This window comes from Stegastes partitus, unplaced genomic scaffold, assembly GCF_000690725.1.
Source record: "Stegastes partitus isolate 25-593 unplaced genomic scaffold, Stegastes_partitus-1.0.2 Scaffold3, whole genome shotgun sequence".
Classification (NCBI taxonomy): Eukaryota; Metazoa; Chordata; class Actinopteri; family Pomacentridae; genus Stegastes; species Stegastes partitus.
Window position 1 is genome coordinate 299,496 of NW_007577734.1, and position 7,815 is coordinate 307,310.

Here is a 7,815-nt window from a genome sequence, read left to right on the forward strand (position 1 = left end):
TTCATGAAGAGCCAGTTCCTTGGCAGCTTTATGTTTTTTTCATCTCACAGATCAGTTGTATCTTACATTTAGCACAGCGCTGTGTCAGTTTTGGAAAATGGCCTGGTAGCACCAATTACCATTCTGCTGTGTCATGTCTGTATTTCTTTAAACAATCACAATTGTCTTGTGTGGTGCTAAACTCAGGACACAGTGTTTCTCTGTTTGGGGGGAAATTGCTTTGGTAAAACATATTTGGAAAATTAACCCTTTCCAAAACCGCTGGACAAAGATGCAAGAACATCCCTGTGAGAAAGAAAATGTTGTGTATCTTTAAAGATCTTTCCAGTCACCCACTGAAAGAACCAAGCATTATCGCAAATCTTAGTCAAAACTTTTTAGCATAGACTGCTAGCTAGGAGGTTGTTTGCCGTAGAAAAGAGGATTTTGAAAACTGCACCATGCAGCCAGTGCAAAGTGAAGAGAATGCAGTGTGAGATGTGTGCCCATTAGCAGGCTTATACCCATAGTCTACATCCAGTGAGTCAGACTATCTGTATCTTGACCTTCTCCATGGTTCAAAAATTTCTGAACAAACTTTAAAAGGCTGGCTCCATTTCCAAGCAGGAAGCCTGCCAGATGAAAGCTGGTGAAAGATGGTTCATTAACTTGACTTTTGAATATAATGGCAAAGTTATCTTTTGCTGCTCAATTTTAAACTGAAAGTGTGTGATAGCCCCGAACAACGTGAAATGAGGCATGGAGTCAAGGTAAGAGGCCTCTCAAAGAAATACCATCTGTTTTATCTAACAGCTGAGCTAATTTGCGTAGAGGAGCTTCTTTCCATGCATGATTGTTCTCTGCAGGCATGGGGGTCAAGTTAACAGTCAGAAAAGCAAGTACATTATTCAGCACATTTACTTTGATATTGTGAGCATGAAGGCTGGAGGGCAGGAGTTATCCCTGGGGGAAACTGTCTACCTGTGAGATATTAGGTAATTATTCAAACACACAGACCATCCATTACCGACATCCATTCCAGCAGAGTAACCGTCTCTGCATGTTATCTTCCTATAAAACTTACAAATCCTAAAAAAATCCTCCTACATGGACTGAATGCTTCACATACACTCAGTATGAAAGCTTAAATATGCTGCAGACCCCATTCTCATTACATGCATTAGTGATATCGTTGTGACTCAGAGTTATTTCAGATATTTCACTCCACTCAATGAACTGAAGCAGCACAGCCAAACATATGTTTACACTGGCCAAGTCCCAGTGTATGCACAACCGCACAATCATGATCTAAGGTTATAAAGTTGTGGACATGAATAGCATGCCTGTACAATTTACCTCATTATGTTTCTTGCTGGAGCGACTTCTTCTATTTGAAGGTCTCCCTTAGAAATGTTACATTTAATTGCAGAAGGTCAGCAAAATCTTGGTTTAATACTGTAGTAGGAATAGAAGTATATGCGCCAAGAGTGTGTATCCTTATGTAACACAATCCAGATGTTGCTTCAAATTTTTCTGTCATGTAAGAGGGTACTACTTAGTGCAGTAGTGCTTTGAGCAAAACCTTTAGCATGCTAATGTATTCACAATGACAATGTCATCAAGGTATCAATAGTAGGTGTAACGTGTCAGCTTAATGTGAGTTTGCTAGCATTTGCTAATTAGAACTAAAAAAGTACAGTGGAGGCTGATGAAGATCTTACTTTGTAGGGATTGGCCAATTATTGGCTTAAGCAATTAGCAGATCTGATATTCAGCACTTTTTATTTTTAACTGGGAATTTTAAATTGCACATCATTTAGTTTAAGATTTTAAATCTGATTTCTTTTAATATGTATTTTAACTAAGTTTTGTGCTGAAATTTGTGTTGTTCTAAATTTAGACACCAAGATTTTTAATTTTACTGCAAATCTATATTTGCAGTAAATACAGTTGAAATCAAAAGTTTCCATACACTGTATAAAAGGGCACATAGCCTTTTTTTCTCACTATCTGACATTAAAAGTGACTAAACGTTTCATGTTTTAGGTCAGTTAGGATTACCAAAATTATATTTATTTGTTAAATGCCAGAATAATGGGAGAGACAATTTTTTTATTACTTTGTTCAAAGTCATAAATTTACATACATTTCCTTAGTATTTGGTAGTGTTGCCTTTAAACTGCATGACTTGGGTAAAATGTTTTGGGTGTCCTTCCACAACCTTCTCACAACTGTTTGCTGGAATTTTGGCCCATTCCTCCTGACAGAACTGGTTTAACTGAGTCAGGCTTGTTGGCCGCCTTGTTTGCACATGCCTTTTCAGCTCTGCCCACAAATTCTCTACAGGATTGAGATCAGGGATTTGTGATGGCCACTCCAAAACACTGACTTTGTTGTCCTTAAGCCACTTTGCAACGAATTTGGCGGTATGCTTAGGGTCATTGTCCATTTGGAAGGCCCATTTGCGCCCAAGCTTTAACTTCCTGGCTGATGTCTTCAGATGTTGATTCAATATTTCCACATAATGTTCTTTCCTCATGATGCCATCTATTTATTGAAGTGCACCAGTCCCTCCTGCAGCAAAACGCCTCCACAACATGATGCTGCCACCCCCATACTTCACAGTTGGGATGGTGTTCTCAGGCTTGCAAGCTTCCCCCTTTTCCCTCCAAATGTAACGATGGTCACTATGGCCCAACAGTTCAATTTTAGTTCATCAGGACAAGTCTCCAAAAATTAAGGTCTTTGTCCCTGTGTGCATTTGCAAACTGTAGTCTGTCTTTTTTATGTTTCTTTTGGAGTAATGTCTTCTTCCTGTCTGGGTAGCCTTTCAGCCCATGGTGGAACAGGACTCGTTTCACTGTGGATAATGATACTCTCTTACTAGCTTCACCAGCATCTTCACAAGGTCTTTTACTTTTGCTCTAGGGTTGACACACACATCTCGCACCAAAACATTTCATCTCTGGGACACAGAAACCGTCTCCTTCCTGAGTGGACATTCCCATGGTGTTTACACTTGCGTATAATTGTTTGAGCAGATGAACGTGGAACCTTCAAGCATCTGGAAATTGTACCCAAGGATGAACCAGACTTGTGGAGGTCCACAATTCTCTTCCTCATATCTTGGCTGATTTGTTTAGACTTTCCCATGATGTCACAAAAGGCAGCAGTGTGTTTGAGGTGTGCCTTAAAATACATCCACAGGTGTGCCTCCAATTAACTCAAATGTTGTCAATTAACCAATCAAAAACTTCCAACACCATGACATCATCACGTGGGCTTTCCCAAATAGTCTGAAGGCATAGTAATCTTAGTGTATGTAAACTTCTGACTTTGAAGAAAGTAGTACAAAATTCTCTCTCCCATTATTCAGATTTTTAGCAAATAGAAATAATTTTGGTAATCCTAACTGACCTAAAACAGTAAAAGTTTAGTCATGTTTAATGTCAAAATGAAAAAAAAAAAGTTGTCTTTCTATAAAGTGTATGTAAACTTCTGGTTTCAACTGTATATACTGGTCTCTTTGATTACTAGTAATCTGCATTGATATTGGCCCTAGAGAAAACATATCAGTTATCTCCAGTAGCTTTCCAAGTATCTGATCATCCATCTAACAACCAAACTAATCAGTAAATATAAAAGTTGTTATGGTGACTACTCTAGAGGAAATTTGAAAGACCAGAAAAGTTATTAGAATTTATGTGTAATAGCTGAGACATCTGATCACAAATGTGAACTACATGGTGGTGCTGAAAGAAAATTCAAGAGGTCACCAAAGTCTGTACAAAATTCAACGGGAATCCATGTAATTGCTTCAGTTGGACCAAAGTGCTCAACCAACCAACAGACGAACATACCAATATTATCATTCTTGAAGCCACATCTTTACATCCTTTAAAAAGACAACATACACCTCTTGTAAAAGGACTCAAGTGCACACAGTATAAAGACTGGTCAGTGCTGCGTTAATAAAGCTGGCTATCACAAACCTAGATTGTGTGGCTGACTGTTCATATTTTAAACATGTTCTTCCTTGTGAACCCAGACATATTTTTCAGACTATTGTGTTTGCTTATCTGCAGCACGAGTTGCATCAAGTGGAGTATTGTACTTCGAATGATGCAGTTCTCTCCCTTAGCATGTAAAGTGACATATCTACAAGCTATGGTGCATTTCATCCTTACACAGCAGGAATACAGGAAGGTTTTGAGTCTCTTTTAAAAAGAAGAGGCAACGGTAATGATAGTAATCATTTTCTCTGAATATTTGAGAGGCACGTTTTAATCTTCCCTTAACTCTCAATTGGGTCCTGACCCAGATTTAAGGGGGGAAAAAAAAAAAAAAAAAAACGCCTGTAGGGGAATGTGTAAATCTACAATGCACTGTTTCATGTGTGTAACACTAGCACGATAGGGTGTGGTGAGAACAGGAGCCATGATGGAGGGTACTAAAAAAAAAAAAGGAGAGCTTCGAAAGCAAGGATGACTCAGTGTCATCACCCTGACTGTATCTAACCTCAAAGGGCAGGAGTGACAACCTGTCTTCCCACAGCCGCTCTCCATGCCTCCCATCCACCCATCTCCAGACGCTCCGACAAGCTGATGAGACCAGACGGTGGTAGACTTTACCAAACCGTGGTTCAGAAAGAGCCGACACTAACTCCGTGTGAGTCACAAAGGAATTTCCCTGACATATTTTTAATTTTTTTTTTTTTTTTTAACCAAAGACAGTCTTTCTTACTTTCAGCTTCCTGTTGGAAATATGCAGCATCAAGTAATCTAGGTCATGTGCACCAAGTCCTGCAAGTTTCAGCTTCGCTACAGACACACCTTAAACAACATTAGCAATCGTCTAAATATGTTTAAGTCTGCTTCACTTGTCCGATTATAGAGTGTTTTAGTCAAGCAATCAGACACATTTCTGTGTCTAGAACAGTTACTTAACGGCAGTTCTTCGGCTTTATTCCACTGAATGTTTTGATGCCACTTCCATCTCTTCCTCTACACCTTGAGACAAGCTAACCCAAAGGTGTCCAGAATGGAAACATGTGAGTGCTAACGAGCCAGTGTGCAGCCTGATTGACAAGACAGTGTGTGTATGTAAAAATCTTTGTCGTTCTAGGATGGACAAGACAGAGAAGTAGTAGAAATGGCAATATACCTGCAGCTTAAGTGTTTGATATTTTCTGTGTTTGCCTCTGTCTTTTTTTATACAAATATGAGAAACATGAGTAAAAATGCATCAGAAGAAGATGGAGCCTGAGCTGTATTAGGAAAGTGTGTGTGCGCGTGTGAGCACTGTGTGTGTGTGTGTGTGTGTGTGTGTGTGTGTGTGTGCTATTACTGGCTAAAGGGCAAAAAGTTGAGGTGGTGTTTGATGCTACTCTCAGTGGCAAGCTTCAAACAATCTGTCACTCAGCTTCTGTCTCAGGCATGCATACACACGCACACACATCTGTCCACCCGCACACACATGCATATACACACACACTCTGTAACTGTAGCTCCGTCCCTCCAGCTCACACAGGAGGCTTCAACCAGCAACAGCGCTGACCATATAAACGGAGACACGTGACATGCAGACACATTAAGTGATACTTGCACACAAAGGCAAACACATGTGCATTGAATATACAGCAGTCCATGTAATAACTAAGAAACCAAATCCATTCAGTTCATATTCAGCTCATTATAAACTGTACAAATGCTACAAAAGGAGTATTGCAACACCCATGCACAGACATACATACCTATACTATGCATGTGGTACAATTGTGTGTAATCTTACATGCACTCAGGAATGCTAAGAAAACAGATAAAGAGTACATTCTATTTGTCACGTACATACATTTAAACAGCACCCACGCTGGGTGATCTTGCGCTTTCCTTTACTGTGAGGCATTTCCTTTAACAGATTTGTCACCAGTGTTGCACAAGCCGTTCGATTGTGTGTGCCCTTCGTGACAGAGTGAGCAACTGAGCTTCTGTAACAGTGTCTATGTGGGTGCCTGTGTGTATCAGTGGGCCGTAAACTCAGCCTATTAAGATCAGTTCAGTGGCAAGATATGTGATCTGAAGGACGATACTTCAGAGCGGAGAACAAAGCAGATGCTACTTGAGAGAAGAAACTGCACAGGGCCAACATACAAACCCTGGGGGACCCCTCTAGAGTTCAAGTGCTGGAGCAGTTATTGTAGTTGGCCAACTACGTTAGAGCCAACAGTCTAATCTAATACACTGTACAGCACTGCCAAGTGTTATCGACACATTTAACCATCTGTCTGCAATGCGTTATTATAATATTGTGATTGGAGGAGTTTAGTCCAAATTTCTTATTTACAAATTTGAATATATGAGCCTGCCTCCCCCAGACAAATAATAAGCATATGCTAAATTCTTACAGATGCATCAGATAGAAGAGGTGGAAAAAAAAGATAATTTGAACAAGTAAGGACAAAATGAGATAAAAAAGGGTGAAGGTCTGGGGTGAATATTAGCTATGGTTTGTTAAGGTCTCTGATTTGATGCTAAAAGTAACTACGAATGTACATTATTTAAAAAAACAAAACAAAAAATCAAAAAAGAAAACTATGCACTGCTAGAAACACTATGCAGATCCCAGTATGAATGAACACCTATTTACTTTTTTCCTAAATCATAAAATCAACAATACACTGAATAGAAAAAAAGAATATATTAAGCTGGCTTAATACAATATTTTAAAACTAAAATAAGTAAATCAGGCAAGATCGCTACACTTTCGGTTCAATAAAACAAATGTGACATATTCTAATAATTTGTATGTCCACTGGACTGATTCTTCTTGGCATCAAGCTTATAAGTTCTTGGCATATTGTCAAGTCTATCCTGTTTCACTATCAAAGGATCATCTCATTTAGCGCTCTGGGGTTTGGTGGGGAGTGCTGAGCAAATTTTCTCTTCTAAGTTCCCCACAGGGCCTCGATAGTGTTGAGGTCTAATGACATACTTGAACTCCAGCACTTTCACCTTATTCTCTTCGAGAAATGCAGCAGTGGCCTTTGAAGAGCACTTGCCGTCATTGTGTTACTGAAAATGTGTCCGATGACCGGGATGTGAACAGACAGTGGCATTAGGATTTAGGCAATGGGATTTTGCAGTACATCTGAATACAAGCACGGTTCTTCCACACCCTCAGCACTCATAACTGGCAAAACAGTGTTGCTGCAAAACTACAGCATATAGTAACCCTAATATATTTTATTTGCAAGCTGGGTTTCTCTGTTTCCAGAGAAGGGGCACTCGTCTAAGCTGGGCCCTGTATATACTGTCACACGACTGACGGCACTCCATTTCAGAGTTACTTTGCAGGGGAAAGACACATTTGGAAGGCTGACTGGACAGAAATACCAAAGCTACCATTTCAGTGTTCTGGAGCTGCAGATTAACCAGGGTGACACATAAAACCTGAATCAAGAAGCCAAGTGGTCAGACAAGAAACAACAAGAACGATAAATCATCTGGAAAAATGTTTGTGAGTCATTCTGCAAACCTTTTTAAATCCTGGGAAAATATCGATATATACTTTGCTTGAATAGTTACAAACGTTGCACTGGGCTTAATTTAGATATAATTTTGTTTTTCAGTGGCAATAAATAAGCATATTTTAATATATAATTTTAAAAATATATATTTTTTAAAAACCCAAAAAACGGGGCTCCGCTATAGCTCACCTGATTTAGAAGGCGTCCCATGTACAAGGCTACAGTCCCAATGTGGAGGTCATTGGTTTGAATCCCGCTCATGGCCCTTTCCCAAGCATCCTCCCCCTATTCTTCTCCCCCACTTTCCTGTC